Consider the following 17,322-nt stretch of genomic DNA (forward strand, 5'->3'; position numbering starts at 1 on the left):
GAAGGACATACCTATGTGGTGGACTTGTAGCTCCTGCGACTTCGGAGAAGATAGCAACAGCTTCGGTTGTGGGGAAGAAGGCAACAGTAAATAAAGTAAAGAGGGTTTGAATAGGTTTTTGGTAATAAATGTTAGAAGGGCAAAGTTGGTATTTTACATTTTATTATTAACACCGTCTACTTAAAGGGGTCGGTTGTACAATTTAAAAACACAGGGGATTGCACTGTATTTAGGACAAATCTCAGGGGTCACAGTGTAATTTACCATTTTAAGTATGAAAAACAGATTTTTATTTGGCAATATTGGTTCAAAAATTTTTTAAAGCTAACCGGGTTACAAAAAAACACACTTATGTTGACAAAAAAAAGTTAAACTTAAATTATCCCCCTCTTCTCCCACATCCTCGCAAAGGCACACGTAAAAGAGCTCAAGAACAGCCATTAAGCACCATCATCTCCACGAATTCATTGCTACTGAGAAGGATGGAACCTTCGTAGTAGGCTTGAGCCTTCTCCTCGACCTCCTGGATGGAATATAGGTAGAGAGTGACGATTCAACAGGTTCATTCCAAAATCTAATGGAGGATGTGCCACTTGTAATGGTTAGGGACAGATGAAGTCGACATGGTGATGCAGTTGTTGCTATTGGTATAGAGGTTTTCAACGGATTAGGGATATTCTGGTACAGAGGGTTTCAACGGATTAGGGATTAAGTCAATATGGTGATGTTGTCGTTGCCGCCTTCACCCACCTCTAGACTCTCCTCCGCTTGCCTCCCACACATTCTCGTATTGTGCATCTTTGTGCATCACTCATTAGCAACCACAGCAACAGGACCTTCATCAACAACTCTATCGCATGGTCCGCCACTCCGCCCTACACATCGTCTTTGTGCAACTGCTCTTGTTGCCACTATTAATGACATATTGATTGTTGGACAACATATCAACAAAATTGATAGGTTGAAAAAAGAATTGAGCAAGTCCTTTGCCATAAAGGACTTGGGACCAGCATAACAAATTTTGGGTGTGAAGATCTCTTGTGATAGAAAAACAGGAAAAAAATTGACTATCACAAGAAAGAAACATACAGAAGGAGCTTAAAAGGATCAATATGAATAAAGCAAAGTCAATCAGTACCCCACTTGCAAGTCACTTCAAATTGAGCAATAAGCAGAGCCCTTCAACTAAGCAAGGAAGAACATAAATGAAGAAAATTGCTTATGCATAAGCTATAGGAAGTTTAATGTATGTTATGGTATGTACAAGAACTGACATTGCATATGTGATATCTCAGAAGTTCATCCAATGCATGTTTGTGTTTTGGAAGTAGTAAATCTGTGTTAAAGGGATATACAATGTAGATATGGCAGGTGACATTGATTCAAGGAAGTCTACATCAGGTTACCCTTTTACTTTTGCAGGGGGAGCAGTGTCATGGTAGTCCAAGTTGCAAGGATATGTAGCACTTTCAACTACAAAAGTTTAGTATATTGCTACAGTAAAAGTTTGCAAGTAGATGTTGTGGATGAGGCAGGTCCTTCAAGAACTAGGTTCGAAGCAAGACAAATGCATTGTTCATTGTGACAGTCAGAGTGCCATCTACTTGAGTAAAAATCCAAGTTTTCATTACAATACCAAACATGTTTATGTAAGGTATCACTGGATTAGGGATATTCTGGAACAGAAGCATATGGAACTTGAGAAGATCCATGCTGATAAGAATACTGCAGATATGATGACAACAGTATTACCGAAGGTGAAACATGACTTTTGCAAACGCATGGAAGGATTGGTGTTGTAGATCCCTCCTCGTGAGTCGGAGGAGTCTGATGGGTTTCCTCTTCACGTGGAAGGAGGGACCCACACACTATCATATGCTTATAGATGTTGAAACACAACCTGCCTTTAAGACGATCTCCTTATTTCTCAATGAGTTACATATAAGGAGCAAAAGTGGTCAAGTGTAAAAAATACAATTCTCTCCCACTCTCGTTTCTGTTTCTCGAGCTAGTGCATACAATGGGAAATTTTTTAAAGAAAAAAAAAGGAATTTTTTGGGTGCTCTATTTTTGCATGCGAATTGTATTGTGACGATGTGTCAATATGACGACATTCTCCATATTCAAGGAAGATTAGGAAAGGTGACAGTTCTTCCTATTCATTGTCACTGCCAATATTGTGGTGAGAGTATTGTATATATATAATATGCATTTTTACTATGGTAGTTGAGCAGTCGGGTAGGGGTGCAAGGCGGATCATTATCACCTCCAATTCTGACACCCTCCAATTCCCTCCAATCCCTCACATGGGAGTGAAATGACCACTTACCCACTGCCTTGGGAAGTGTGTCCAAGCAGTGGGTAAGTGGTCATTTCAGCTCCCATGTGAGGGATTGGAGGGGAATTGGAGGGTGTCAGAATTGGAGATAAAAATTCGGCGCAAGGCTCTCTATTCTCTCAGTTTCTTGAAGATGAAAGACCGGAAAAAACGTAAATATGGCTTTTATATTGGGGGCAATAGTATAATTTTGCAATCCTCTTTTTTTGTTTAAAAAACAACATGCAAACTCACTTTAAACGTTAATGCCAACTGAACCTATTTTTTTGGTGTCCATTTGGGCTTAATTTAGCAAAACACATTTAAAACGCTAAAAATACGGAATGTCGTTTAAAATGTGTTTTAACCAACTATGTCTACGGACTAGGATTTTTTCATCATGGTCACAGTGTTAGAACAAGAAGAACCAAAGTTTTTCACGGTTGGAGATGACCACGCGATGAGAATCTCTAGATCATTGCACAATTCCACGTTTAATATGCAATCGACTACAGTTGGCCCGATCTGATCTGATCAGTCAAGGGAAATTGTGGGGCTACAGATTGGCTATTGTGCCCACTCTCAACTTAGTTGTGATCCTTTGATGAGAGTGTTAGGGTTAAGTAGTAAAATTCGGCGTGGCAGACACCCTAGCACGGAAGGCCTTGTCTATGCCGTATATGACAGATTGGCCACACTCCTCTTCGTGGTTATTTGAAGAGCACATCTCTTCAACCACGTGTACTACACGTGCTGAGCAATAGATTTCCATTTACCAAAAAAAAGTAGTAAAATTCGGCTAGGGTTTAAATACAAGAGACATGGTTCATTGGAGAGCTCTAACAGCGAGGGGGCAACACTCGATGTCTAGTTTGGGAGCTGGAAAGAAAAAAGATAGACGGGTTTCAATGTAAGCGAAATTTGGCAAGCACGTGCACTTCTGATGGAAATCTTTTTTTTTTATCCTCCTACATGAGTGTGATCTGTGAGGATAGAATTGGTGTTTGGTAAAATGATGTTTGAAGCAATTCTGAAACACAAAAATAAAAAATCGTAATCAACATTTGAAAGGCACTTTACAAAATCACTTCTATTACTACATCGGATAATTAAGAAAATGTCATTCCGACAATGTTGGCCACATATCAATTTTTTAAAATCCATTATCATTTCTAGATTGCATTACATCACAATGTCCCAATACTTTTATCCCTGTTTTAGACAAATAATTGACAATATTATTATTATTCAAAAAATCCTTCATTATTTTACCCATAAAAAGAGGGCAAAAGGGTTTATGACCATTAAATTGGAAATGTCTAAAGCCTAGGATGGGCTTGAGTGGGATTTCATTACAGAAATCTTTGAGTTTTTACGATTTGATTTTAAATGATGTGATTTGATTAGTCATTTGTTGTCTCTTGTCCCTTATTTCATTGAACTGAAAGGTAGCTATTTCGAAAATATTGACCCTTCTCGAGGTATTAGACAGGTTTGCTTTTTAAGCCCTTATATTTGTATAACAACCATGGAAGGTTCATCTTCAGATTTTGATTCATTAATGAATTTATTCTCTATAAATTCCACATCTCTTGATTCAACAATTGAATTGGAATCTAGATCTAAAAATCTATATATATGCTTTTGAATTTTCAACATATCCCACGAACATACTTTTAAGTGCTCTTGGATCTAATTTTGTTCTTTTAGGATCTGGTGTTCTATAAAAAACTAAGTACCCCCACACTTTAAAATATCCAATGTTAGGCTTCCTTCCTTTCCATAAATCAAATGGACTTAATTGTATTTTCTTAAAAGAAATCCTATTACTTATATGACATGTAGTTAATAAGCCTCATCCCACAAGTTATTTGGCAATTTAGCACTTGATAACATAGCATGTACCATATCAATAAGTGTCCTATTTTTTCTTTCAGCTATGCCATTTTGTTGAGGTGTATAGGGCGCAGACCTTTAGTGTATTTTCCCATATTCTTCACAAAATGCAAAAAAATTATTGAAAAAATATTCTCCACCTCTATGACTTTTAAGGATTTTAATCCTTTTATCCTTTTGATTTTCTACTTCTCATTTATACCTTTTAAACATGTTAAAAGCTTCATCTTTAGTTCTCAACAAAAATACATGTAAAAATCTTGTACAATCATCTATATAAAGATTATAAAGTATCTTTTTCTTCCTCTAGTTAAGAGGTCATTAATTTTACAAATATCAGAATGTATTAATTTCAGGATTTGTGAATTTCTCTCAATATTTGAAAAAGGTTTCTTAATCATTTTTGGTTGAACACAGACTTCATATTTATTTCTATTTTTATGCTTATAAGAGATTAAACCTTGTTTTAACATATTTTGGGAGATTAGATTTTCCAGAGCATGTTGATGATGATCCGCATGTGTTCAAAGTTTATGAAGATGATGATCGCCAACTTTGATGGAAGATCAGACGGAGGAGATGATCGAGTTGAAGCAAGCTACATCCTTAGCATGATGATGCACCCCTGATATTTATTAGATTTAAATTTTTATTGGGAGGGATTTTTAATTACTTCTAATAAAAATATTATCATCTCATAATCACTTATAATTAATGTTGATTAATTATGTTTTTTGATGCCATCCATGATATGTTGTGAGAGTGTTTTTTTATCCCTCTTCGATTACAATACATATATGATATGGATTTGTCTTAGTTAGTAGACATATCCATGGCCTCCTACTGAAGCTTTGAAGGTAAGTGTAGAGGTTGTGTAGATATTTTCATTATACTTTCTCCCCACTACAGCCAACATTCACAATGGACTTCCAACCATCGTACAAAAATCATCGTCAGGCAAATGGGTCCACTACAATTAATTAGAGGAGTGTCATGACCAATGATTGGACCAAAAATAATTTTAAAACATCTTTCAAATATATTTAATTTAATATAATAAAATAAAAACTCTTTTGCAAACTCTTTACAAAACAACTGGATCTACTTTCTCAAGGCTTCAACCAGAACAAAATACAACCTTGTGTCATACTGTCATGTGGTTTCAATTTTGATATTAAGATAGAAATGGAATCTGAATTATCTGTTTATTTGGTAACCTTCTGTTTCAAGTTTTGAATGACAAGGATATCAATCGGTTCTTGGGCCCCTACCGTAAACCCCTTCAAGTTTGCCAAAATTTGTCAAAATTTTATTATTGAACTAAGGGTAAATATTCACCATTTTGTTATATTTTCAAATGTAACCTACCCTTGTTACATGTATAACAACACAAATAAAATACTAAAAATCGATAAAAATCAGTCAAAATATTAATAAATAAATAAATAATGGGTCAAAATCCCCAAAATATCAGTTAAACGACCAAAAAATGACACGTATCGGATCAGATCGGACGATCTAGGGCGCGATCCAGGAATTCCTGGCCAGATTGGTTATTAATCAGGGTCGGTCTGGACTGATACCGATCCAATCTGAAGATAATTTTACTACTCCGATCTGAAAGCTCAAACCATGCTTTGGATCCCTTGGAGTAGTCCCCTGCTTTCAATTTCCACGATGCTTCTTGCTACACCATGATCCATTACCAATAAAATTATTTGATTATGATAAATAATAGGGAAAAAGCATGCTACCTGGTTGCATGGCTCGCATGACTCTTGCATCTAGACACAGAAGCATGCAAAAGTATCGCCCTGCCTCCATGGAAAGACGAAAATCCCATCTGGGGCGATGCTTGCACATGCACTCCCATTGGCAAGCGCGTGTGCAGGCTCTAGAGGCAACGTTCTCTCGCCTATAATAATAATAAAAGCCCGGCCAACCCTTTTGTTAAGAAAAATCCTAATCACAACCTATAATGATAATACAGTGATCTGTGGCAGGCATAGTCATGGTGTCATTTAGTTATTTAGAAGGTGAAATAAGGAGGGAGAGGAAAAATCAAGAGTTTGAATAGTATTATAGAATCCTAGATTTGCAACTCATCTATCAATAGCTTTCGAAATAAGCATAGAATTCTTACCAAAAAAAATAAAATAGAAATAAGCATAGAATTAGGTTTGATCTTAGAAAAAAATAACCAGATTATGATGAATCCAATGAAGTATAAGGTTATTGCAAAAAGATCAAAAAACCAGCGATGCTCAACAAAAGAAATATATGAATCAGAAAAAAAAATGATAAAAAGATTGAGAGGATAGAGTCATAAGACCACCTCTTTGTTCTCAACCAACCCAGCCACCCATATACGTTTAGAAAAAGCACACGAGAAAACATGCCAACATTTCAGGTTCCTTTTGACAAAAACAAACAAAAAAAAAAAAAAAAAAAAAACAAAGCTCATCGCTTGGAAACCATTCGATAATTTAATTTTAATAGGGATACCATCATGCAAAACGCCACCATAGGAAAATCTTAAATTTAGGATGAATATTTTGTTCCATAAAAACTTCTACCACTTACTATCAACCACCAACCCCATAAGTACAACAAAAGCCTCTCTCTCTCTCTCTCTTGTGCAGCCTTTTAATATCGAGAATGGGGTTTGCCTTCTGTGAGTTAGTTGGTGCTTCATTGGCTCAACCAGTACTGGAACTAATTGATCTTCTAGCCTTATACCCTGATTAATGGGGTTACTTCTGTTGGCATTAATTGTCTCCGGGCATGGATGACTTTTTAAGCGTAAACTCAAATTGCAAAATCTGAAGAGTTGTTTCTTTGTTGGTAGTGGGCATTTTATATTTCTTCATGGTTCTTCAAGGCCTCTAATTTTGTTGGAAGTTTAGAGGGGAAAATTATTTTAAGAATGTTCGGAGATCGTTGACAAGAGTTTTTCAGTTCACAATCGTTACTGAAAGCAATCCTAATGGGACTCCCCCCACACCCACCCCCCTACCCTTTATTTTCAGCTTTATAAATAATGGAATCTAACAATGCTGCGAAGTTTTATCAATTTAATTGCAGCAAGAAGACCAGGTAGTTCTGACTTAATTAACAGATTATAGAAGATGCAAAATTCATATTCTAAGAAACAGAATAGCTATGGTTTCAGATCTAAAATTAGATAAACAGAATAATAACAGAAGCCAGATCTGAAACAGGGAAGGAATGTGAGCAGAAAACAAAACAAAATTAAGAATTCAGAAACAGAGTTGACGACAGAGCTGTAGAAGTAAGTAAACTAATCTGTGATAAGCCACTTCTTGCTATATTCATTGGATAAAAGTTCTGATTCGACTAAAGGGGTCTCTAGTTATGTGTTTCTTATTATGACTCTATGATAGTCGTAAATAGTCTAGTCATCTTCTAAATGTAGTGATTTTTAGGAAGAAATATGTTCCTTTTGATACTGCAGTCGTGTAGTTTGGAACTAAACATGGACAATTTAGTGAAATTCAGATTCTTAAGATTAAATTGATAATTTAGATTCTGGTGATAAAGCTGCAAATATGCTTTCACTCAGGCCCATAATGGGCTCTTACCTGTAGAAAAAAATATTTGGTTTGGTTTGAATTTTGACAACCAGTTATTTTGCAGGGAATTTCAAAGATCTGAGGCTTTTGGGAAAACAACTCTTACTCTTCATGCAATTGCTGAAGCACAGAAACATGGAGGTGACTGTTAGGTTGTTAGCAAGTATTCTGGATGACTTTTCTGGTAGTGATCCAGGAAACGATGACATTTTGGAAACGGTTGAACAGCGGGCCATGACATTCCCTCGGCCTCGATGGTGGCAACAGGAAAGGTTTGAAAGAGAAACAAGAAAGAATTTTATATGAAATGGCACAGAAGATTAGTAACAAGTAATTTTGAATTTTGAGAGCCATAGATGGGTACAAAACTGAAACTTTTGAAGCAGAGCCTGCTGCTTTAGTAAGTATATTTCTTTGTTTCTATAAGAGAAACTTGTTTTGTTTATGAGGTAAGGCCTTGTTCAAAGAATGTAGGTAATATCACTGGATATAACTTTGTTCTTTGTAGATCTTGTATTGGAGAAAAATGATTGTTTAATCTGGATTTTTTTTTTCCTTCGTTTAAGAACATGAAGAATCTTGAAGATAGAGGGTAAAAGAGGGGAAAGAACCTTGATTTCCATATTGTTGCCTGGAACAAATTTCACTCTTAATCCTTGCTGATGCTTGAATGATGAGCCTGCCTGCATTTCGGTATGAGCCATGGCGGCCGAACTTGGAGAGAGAGATGAATGTTTGATGATCCTATAACTAGCCATCTTTAGTTCAGGAGAAGAGACTGTTGGTTCTTTCCAAAGCGTCTAGTATGTGCAGTTGTAGGAACTTGAGTTAAGAACATAGGAAAACCTCCTTAAATATGGAAAGAGGATGAGTTGAAGGTCTTGAATGATTGAAACTACCCTTGGAAATGGTTGAGATGCACTTTTAAATTCTCATAACTGCAGCACTCCAGGATGAGTTGGTAGTTTAAAGGGTTTTTGGTTCAAATTAAAAGAGGTAGAGAGGATCAGGAAAGCCTTCTTGAAGTCTGTAGCATTCAAACAAGTAATTGTTTAAGGGATCTTTTGAAACACCAAGTATCATCCTGGGTCATTGAGGATCAGGAAAGCATTTTTGAAGTCTGTAGCATTCAAAGAAGTGGTCACCCCATCTTCTTTGTTGTTTGTGAAGCCCAACGAACGAAGTGAAGAGTTTAATGACCTATCCTTCAATCCTTGCTTCAAACTGAAGGAGCAGTCAGGTGGATTGAATTGATATCAACCCGAATGATGCTTATTTCCAATAACCCACTTCGATTTGGTGAGAAGAGAATCTGCTATTAAATTTCTGTTCAGGAAGATGGTGCTTTCTGGTTTTCTGTGAGTGGCTTCATGTTTTATCTGATCAGCCTGGTTAGCGGATATACCTTTAGGTAAGCTGAATCTGGGAAATTATGATGGGTCGAAGACGGTTATCAGAAGGAATATTCAGCCCAACTTGAGACTACCAAATTTGTGGATTTAGACACTGATGAACCTGGAGAGAAAGATATTCCAAAGTTCTGTTTCAAGTTTCAATATCAAACTTCACAAGAAACAAACTCTAAAGCAGGGAAGAAATAGTGGTATTACGGATATGAGTAACAAGTGGAGAACTCCTCAACTGATTCTCACTCTAAAACACGAGAACAGAGCCTGAGAAAAAGATGTCGATTCTGAAGTTCATTTTCAGAGTAAGGAAGATGTCCGTACAGAATTTGAGTTCCTATGCAAAAAAGATTTATTTTCTTTTGATTCCAACCCAGAATCAATCGGTTAAAGTGATGAATTCTCCATTGAGAATCTTTCTCTTGATCCAAAGGATGGGTTTTTGTCAGATAAAGATTTTGAGAAATAATCTCAAACTGAAATTGTATTGGACTTTGATGAAGAGATTGTAGAAATGACTGTAGAAATCGAAAGTTTAGAAGAGACCCCCTTTTGCAGAATTCAAATTTGGTGAGCTCCGAAACCATGGATATCAGCAACCAGTCTTCTTCGTTTGTTAACTCAATCAGAAACATAGACGAATCAGAATTCGTCCATGGAGAAAAATGACAAATTTCAGAAGAGCAGCCCTATTTTCTGAATTCTAGAATGGTGGACATTGAAATTATGTTTGAGAGTGACATCGAGGAAGACAAGGAAGAAGAAACCACACACGAAGACTGTGGTGGTGGCGAAGAGAATGAAATTTCAGGAAGGATTGAAGAACCTAAGTAGAATATGAAGAATTTATAGATGCCAGAACCTGAAGACGAAAACGATCTGGAAACACTATGGGAACATCAGTCATCAAGGTCCAAGGAGACCTTGAGCTCCACCGGAGGCAAGCCGGAAACGAGAGAGATAGTTTGGGTGGTTGATTTTGAGAAGATGGGTTGTGCTCAATTACGATTTAACCCTTTAATGTGAAATATCGTTTAAATTCTTGTTTTTTCTTTGATTTTTTTCAATTTTCCACAACGAATGTGATTTTACTTAATTATCCCTGTGAATTATTCCCACTGCATTCCTTATTGTAGTTTTAAGAGGGTAGTTAGTGCCTTGTTATGTTTGGATAAATAACAGATCGATATCGATTTTGATCATTTTTGGCCAATCCAAATCGATTTTGACCGTTACAGATCGATATCGAACTTGTCTAACCCAAGATTGATACCTGGTTTATGAACCTTGATCCAGAGAGCAACATCAATGAGTAATGAAGCTCTAAAGGTGTGAAGATCGTGGAGCAACTCTTACCAAAGAAGGACTGGATGTCTGGATTTATGGAGTACTTTGATATTTTCTAATTAAAATATGGGAAGCAGTTTTCTGTACGGGAGTGTGGCCTACGCCAGCACTCTCATGTGTCTATCTCTCTCCTCCTTACAATAAGGGGGCAGAGGTGTCATTTCACCTGGGGAGGAGAGAGATAGACTCATGGGAGTACTGGCGTAGGCCACACTCCCGGACGACAGAGAACTTTTTCCCTTAAAATATTATCGAAAAAAAAATTGGTGGTAAAAGTTAAATAGGGAAAATTACTTGTACATCCCCTGTACTATGGCCTGATTGCTTGATACCCTCAACTTTTCAAATAATTATTTGAACACCCCCTACATTTAATAATTTCACCACTGTCCATTAGTTAGTCACTGCTTACTGATGAAGTCATGGGTTAGAAAAATCCTAAATGCCCAAACTACCCTTTAAGGGTAGTGAAGTGACCCTTTTATCTTTTGGCCATAGTAAAGGGAACTTCCTTTTCATTGTTGAATAAGCCCTCCACTCTGTTGCTCCTGCTGTGGCGATTTGCAGACGCTAGAGAAGACGAAGCGATTTCCAAACTTTTGAGAAGACGCAGCAAGCACCCATAGTGATCCTACCGCCTGCCATTAAAAAACCCCCCAACCCTTCCCACAAACTCTCGTTGAAACCCCTCTCTCTTATCTACATGTATAGACATATCTCTCCGCCCATTATAAATATAGAAGGCTAGCCAACAGAAAATGTATGAAAATAAACCCGGAGACAAGAAAGTATAGAGAGCCTCTTGTTTCACATATAGATTTCTATTGTAGCTTTCCATAGACAACAATAAAAAGGACCACGAGTCAGAAAATGAAGATGCCAATGTCTTTGGATAACATTTGCATTCTTTGTTTTTACAAAACATCACTTTGAGGAAAAGGTCGGTCCCCTTGGTATCTCGATGCAATCTTTGCTTTAAAAATGTCGAATCACTAAATCACATTTTTCTTCATTGTGAGTATGCTAGAAAGATCTGGTCACATGTGTTGAGGCTTTTTGATCAGTGCTGGTGCGGTTTTCCTTCTATCCAAGAATTATTTTCTTGGTGGAGGAAAAAAGCAAATGTGATCCCTCTTAAAAAGTTTGTGGTTTGCTATGGTTATTTTGGTACCATATCAGAACTAGATGGAGAGGAATCGACAATATTTTGACAATGAGCATTGAAGTTCAGCTTTAGTGGTGAAGGCTATTTTGAATGACTTGAATGACTTTTCGTCAATAAATCAGATTTGTGTGTCGTTAATGGCTGATTTGCTCATATCCAAGAAATTACAGGTCTCAATAGTTCGATCTCCACCAAGGAGAATTATTGAAACTTATTGGAGTTATCCGCCGGAGGGTTACTATAAATTAAATATTGATGGTTGCTCACTTGGTAACCTAGGCAGGTTTGGAGTTGGGGGCATTTTCAGGGATTGGTTAGGCTCCCCTAAAAGATGCTTTGCTTATTATGAAGGAGTTAGGACCAATTTCATGGCAGAGTTTGCAACGTTTTTCGAAGGTCTCCAACATGCTTCATCAATAAGAATGACTAATCTCTAGATTGTATGCGATTCTCAATTTGTGGTAGATTGTATTCGCAATCAAAAGATTCCATGGTATTTTCAGGAAAAATGGTGGTTTCTCAAAAACTTCTTAGATAGCATCACATGGCAGGTCTCTCACTGCTACCATGAAACTAACTATGTGGCGGACAGGTTAGCAAAACATGCGGCAACGGCAAGAGTGACAGCGGTTTGGGAGTCAATCCCTGCATTTATTCTTCATGATGTTAACAGGGATGCTCAAATGAGACCCAAATACAGATTTTGTTGAGATTTACCTTCTCTTTTGCTTGATTCGCTTCTCTGCTGATGGCCATGCCGGAGGTGGAGTAGTGGATCAATGGTGTTTCTCATTCTCTTGAACTATATACTTTATCTCTTATTAATATACTTTTACTGATCTTTAGCAACAAAAATAAAACTTAACAGCTCCTAGTTCCCAATAGATCACATCAATAATATTCAGCCGATGTGAGTGTTTGAGAATGAATGTTGAGCTCAAACTACTTTCCAAACAACTTCTTCCATCTGGCATACCTCAGGAAGAGGAAAACAAAAATCAAGAAACCAGTCCCAAGCAAGCCTGCAATGAATTACCTAAAGATGCCATAGACATTGTACAATGGACAAGGAATGTTTACATTAAAAATCCCAATTACCACATTACCAAAAAAGAAAAAAGAGAATCCCAATTACCAGGACATCAACAGAATAGGCGATAGAGGCCATGCTAAGAATCAATAGAAGGTTCATACATTTGTCGGGGAGTTGCAATGGTGAGCCTTGCCAGAAATTTCAGTCGTCTTCTTCACCTTTGCCTGCGATGGATATGGAGCACTGCCAAGCTTCGTCTCCAACGGTGCTATTAGAATCAACTTGGGTTTTAAGGTTAAAACATTGAAAAGGTAAGTTGGTAATTTTAACTTCACAAATTTCAATTGAATAGCTAATAAGGGTAAAATGGACTTTTTCATTCAACCACTAACATTAGACTAACACCGTCAAGTTTCATGGGGCTCCAAATAATTGTTTGAAAAGTTGGGTGTATCATGCATTCGAGCCATAGTACAAGGGGTATACAAGTAATTTTTCCAATTAACTATTATCTGATTGATCAACAATTTTCAGTCTGTTAATGTTAGTGTCATAATGCTAACATACTGAAGGATAAAGTTTTTGGAAACAGTGATCTGCTTCATTCTTTCAATACTATTGACGTTAAAAGGCATGCCATGATAGGATCAGATCATACTCCTGTGGTTGTTAATTTTCTTGCTAGGAGTTGGAAGTGTGGTATTCCTTTTAAATATGAGGCCAAATGGGAGGGGCATCCAGACCTTGTAAATATTGTTAGGCAGGCTTGGCAAGCTGATCCTGTGGGCTCTTCTCTTTATAAACTTAACCACAAATTGAAGCTTTGTAGTTCCATGCCGAAAAAGTGGAGCAAGCAGGAGTTTTGTAATGCTAGTATAGAAATTTGTAGGGTTAAAGATGAGCTTGAGAGAATTCAATCAGACCCTCTTCGTGCTCAATTAGGGTCTCAAGAGGCTTCTCTCTGTGGTAAACTTGAGACTCTTATGAAGCAAGAGGAGCTTTTTTGGGGCTCAACGATCCCGGATCAAATGGCTGCAATCTGGAGACAGAAATACAACCTTTTTTCACACTTCTACTTCTCAGCGTAAACAAATTAATAGGATTACCAGCTTGCAGGATAGTTCAGGGAGATGGATCTCTGAAAAATCAGAATTAGTGTCTCATATTCTTGAATATTTTTCTTAAATGTTATACTAGTTCCAATCCTGTGAATTCTGATGCTTTCCTTGAATGTGTTCCTGATCGTATTAGTTCTGCCCAGAATTTTGAGCTATGCAAACCCATGACTGAAATTGAGATTAAAAATGTTGTCTTTCAAATTGGACCATATAAGGCGCCTGGCTTGGATGGTTTGCCTGGTAGATTCTTTCAATCTCATTAGGTTGTTATAGGCCCTGGGGCCCATGGAGCGGTAATGTTGGATTTTTAATTAAATAGAGTAGTAGATCCTGGTCATGGTAGGGCGTTCTAACGAGAAGATGAGCCGCGCGCGGATCATTTTTACCAAACTCTGCTACGGTGCCTCCCTGCTCTCATTAATGCTGTCCGGCGGTTCTTTTCTAATGGCTTCATGCTTAGGGATTTTAATAAAACGGCCTTTACCTTAATCCCCAAGACTAGCCACCCTTTAACACTTAGCCAATTCAAGCCAATTGGTCTTTGTTCAGTTGCTTACAAGATCATAGCGAAATGCTTGGTCAATAGGCTCAAACCCTTCCTTAATAGTTTGATGGGCCCCTACCAAAGTGTTTTTATCCCCTCACATGCAATCTTTGATAATATTTTTGTTGCACATGAGGTTTTACAACAAATGCATTGTAAGAAGGGTAAAAGTGGTACAATGGCTCTTAAACTTGATCTGAGTAAAGCCTATGATAGGATTGAGTGGTCTTCCCTTGAGAAAGTTTTACTAAACATGGGTTTTGATCCGATTTGGGTTAATTGGGTAATGCAATGTGTCTCTACTGTTGAATTTCATATTAAATTCAATGGTGGTGTGATTGGTACTGTCAAGCCTCATCGTGGGCTTTGGCAAGGTTGCCCATTAAGCCCTTATCTCTTTAACCTATGCCAAGATGTTCTTTCCTGTCACTTGCATAGTTGTCACGGCGTCACGGCGATCCAAGTCGATGGAGGGGTGTCACGTCGATATATCGACATGACGAGCATGTCGACCATGTTTTATTTTTTATTTTCTCTATTTTTAATGTCAATTAGTATGCTATAATATATGTCCTATAACATCAAAAATCAACATGAAAGTGTACTACTAATATACTATGGTTTAATTCATGAAAGTGTAATAACTATTAAATCAGTGAACAGTGAATAGTGAATAGTGATGGACTACTGGCGGTAATAACTATTGAATCCCTCCCCACCTTGTCTCTCGACTCTCTCCCTGTCTCTGTGTGTGTAAGTGTAATTGTGTATGTGTGGGCCTGGGCCTGTGTGCCTGTGTGCAAGGTAAGAAGAAGAAAAAATAAAAAACAAACACCTTCTCTGTGACTGTGCAACCCTGCAACTGCAAGGTAAGAAGAAGGAAAAAAAAAAACAAAAAACAGAGATAGTTCAGCTATAATAAATCCCTCCCCCCTTCTGTCTCTCGACTCTCTCCCTGTCTCTGTGTGTGACACTGTGTGTATGTGTGCACTGTGCAGGGCAAGAAGAAGAAAAAAAAATACATTCTCTGTCTATGTGGAAGCCTACAACTGCAAGGCAAGAAGTCCCAAGGTCTACGATTGTAAGCAAGCTAGTTGCAAGGCAAGAAGAAGAAAAAATAAAAAATAAAAAAAAACCAAGAGGACTATGGTTACAGCACTGACTGGAATAAATCCCTCCCCCCTTTGTCTCTCGACTATGTCCCTGTCTCTGTGACTGTACAAGCAAAGAAGAAAAAAGAAACAAGAAAAAAAAAATATCGATTTCTATTTCCCCCCATTAGGGTATAAGTTATTATGTTTAATATTTTTAAGTTTTATGATAATGTGTATTTCAAGTTACACCTCCAATACACATTAACGAAAAAACATCTAAGTTATTAAATCATTTAAAATATATATATATATATATATAAACCTGACTTTTATACATTAAATGTTCAAATATCGGTCGACATACCCATATATCGTGGTATGGCGTCCATGGCGACGCCATGGAAGCCATATCGCTCGATATTTATACATATATCATGACGGACCTCGATATGCCCTTTCCCCCAGCGCCAGGACGCCATGGCGGGGCCATGGCGACACCATGACAACTATCTCACTTGGCTTCTGCTGAGAGCTCTCGGCCTTTTTTGGGTGTTAAAACAAGTAGGAGGGGTCCCCGTATTTCACACCTTTTCTTTGCGGACGACTGTTTTCTTTTTTAAGGGCGGACAAAAGGGATTGTGATATTATTGGCATGATTTTACAGAATTACTGTAATGCCGCTGGACAACAATTAAATTTCAGCAAGTCTAGTATCACTTTTAGTTCCAATACTCCGACTGGTATTAGGAAAATGATTGCTACTTCCTTATCCGTCTCGGAGGTTTCCAACCATGGGAAGTATTTAGGCTTGCCATCTGAACTTGGAACGAACAAACAAATGCTGTTTGGCAGTATTATTGAGAGAGTCACCAACAAACTTGCAGGTTGGAAGGGGAATCTTCTATCCCCAGCAGGGAAGGAGGTTCTTATGAAAGTTGTAGCCACTAGTATCCCATTGTATGCTATGTCTATTTTTCTCCTACCTCTGTCCATCTGTAATAAACTTAATAGAGCTCTCCAGAATTTTTGGTGGAAAGATAGCTCTAATAAAGGGGTGTTTTGGGCAAAGTGGTCTTCGCTTTGTAAGAGCAAGTTTGATGGTGGTTTAGGTTTTAGGGATTTCCATGCTTGCAATCTTGCTCTTCTTGTGCGGCAGGGGTGGCACATTTTAATAAATCCTGGAGCACTCTGGGTGAGAGTTCTTAAGGGGAAGTATTTTCCTACTTCTAGTTTTCTTGATGCTCCTGCTAGGAGCACATGTTCATGGGCTTGGCATAGTATTCTTCAAGGTAGGGATTTGCTAAAAAAGGGATTTTGGTGGAAGGTTGGTAATGGTGTTTCCATTGATGCTTTTAAGGATCCTTGGGTTCCCTCTCTCCCTGAGGGGAGAGTTCTGAGCCCTTGTTCGTCGAGAACTTATAAAGTCTCTGATTTAATTGACCCAACCTTTTGTTACTGGAAAGCTGATCTTATTAAATCCATATTTTCTGCAAATGATGTGAAGGCTATTCTGAGTATTCCCCTTTGTGTCTCCCATTTTTCTGATACATGGATGTGGCGGCCCTCCTCTGATGGCAAGTTTTCTGTTAAAATAGCTTACCATTTGGCTTTTAAAACTCTTCATTAATCGGGTGCTCAGGCAGTTGCTTCTACTCGGAATCTCTTATGGAAGATTATTTTGAGCTGAGGAAAGGATTGCATATACACTTTTTACTTGTGACTTTGCCTCTTCTGTTTGGAGAGCTTCTATTTTCAGGTTTGATCCTAGAGGATCCAATTGCAATCAGTTTTGTGATTTTTTCACTCAAT

The 17,322-nt window shown here is 37.7% G+C and overlaps 1 long non-coding RNA gene across 1 annotated transcript in view; it reads left to right on the plus strand.

Annotated features, from left to right (window-relative positions):
• LOC122661158 overlaps nucleotides 1-8,364 on the plus strand; it is a 30,750-nt gene extending 22,386 nt beyond the window's left edge. The window contains exons 3-4 of the long non-coding RNA XR_006332837.1: nucleotides 5,171-5,178; nucleotides 7,995-8,364. This is a non-coding gene — a long non-coding RNA (uncharacterized LOC122661158). The remainder of the gene's footprint in view (nucleotides 1-5,170; nucleotides 5,179-7,994) is intronic.
• The last annotated feature ends 8,958 nt before the right edge of the window (nucleotides 8,365-17,322 follow it).

Source organism: Telopea speciosissima, chromosome 5 (assembly GCF_018873765.1).
Source record: "Telopea speciosissima isolate NSW1024214 ecotype Mountain lineage chromosome 5, Tspe_v1, whole genome shotgun sequence".
Taxonomy (NCBI): domain Eukaryota; kingdom Viridiplantae; phylum Streptophyta; class Magnoliopsida; order Proteales; family Proteaceae; genus Telopea; species Telopea speciosissima.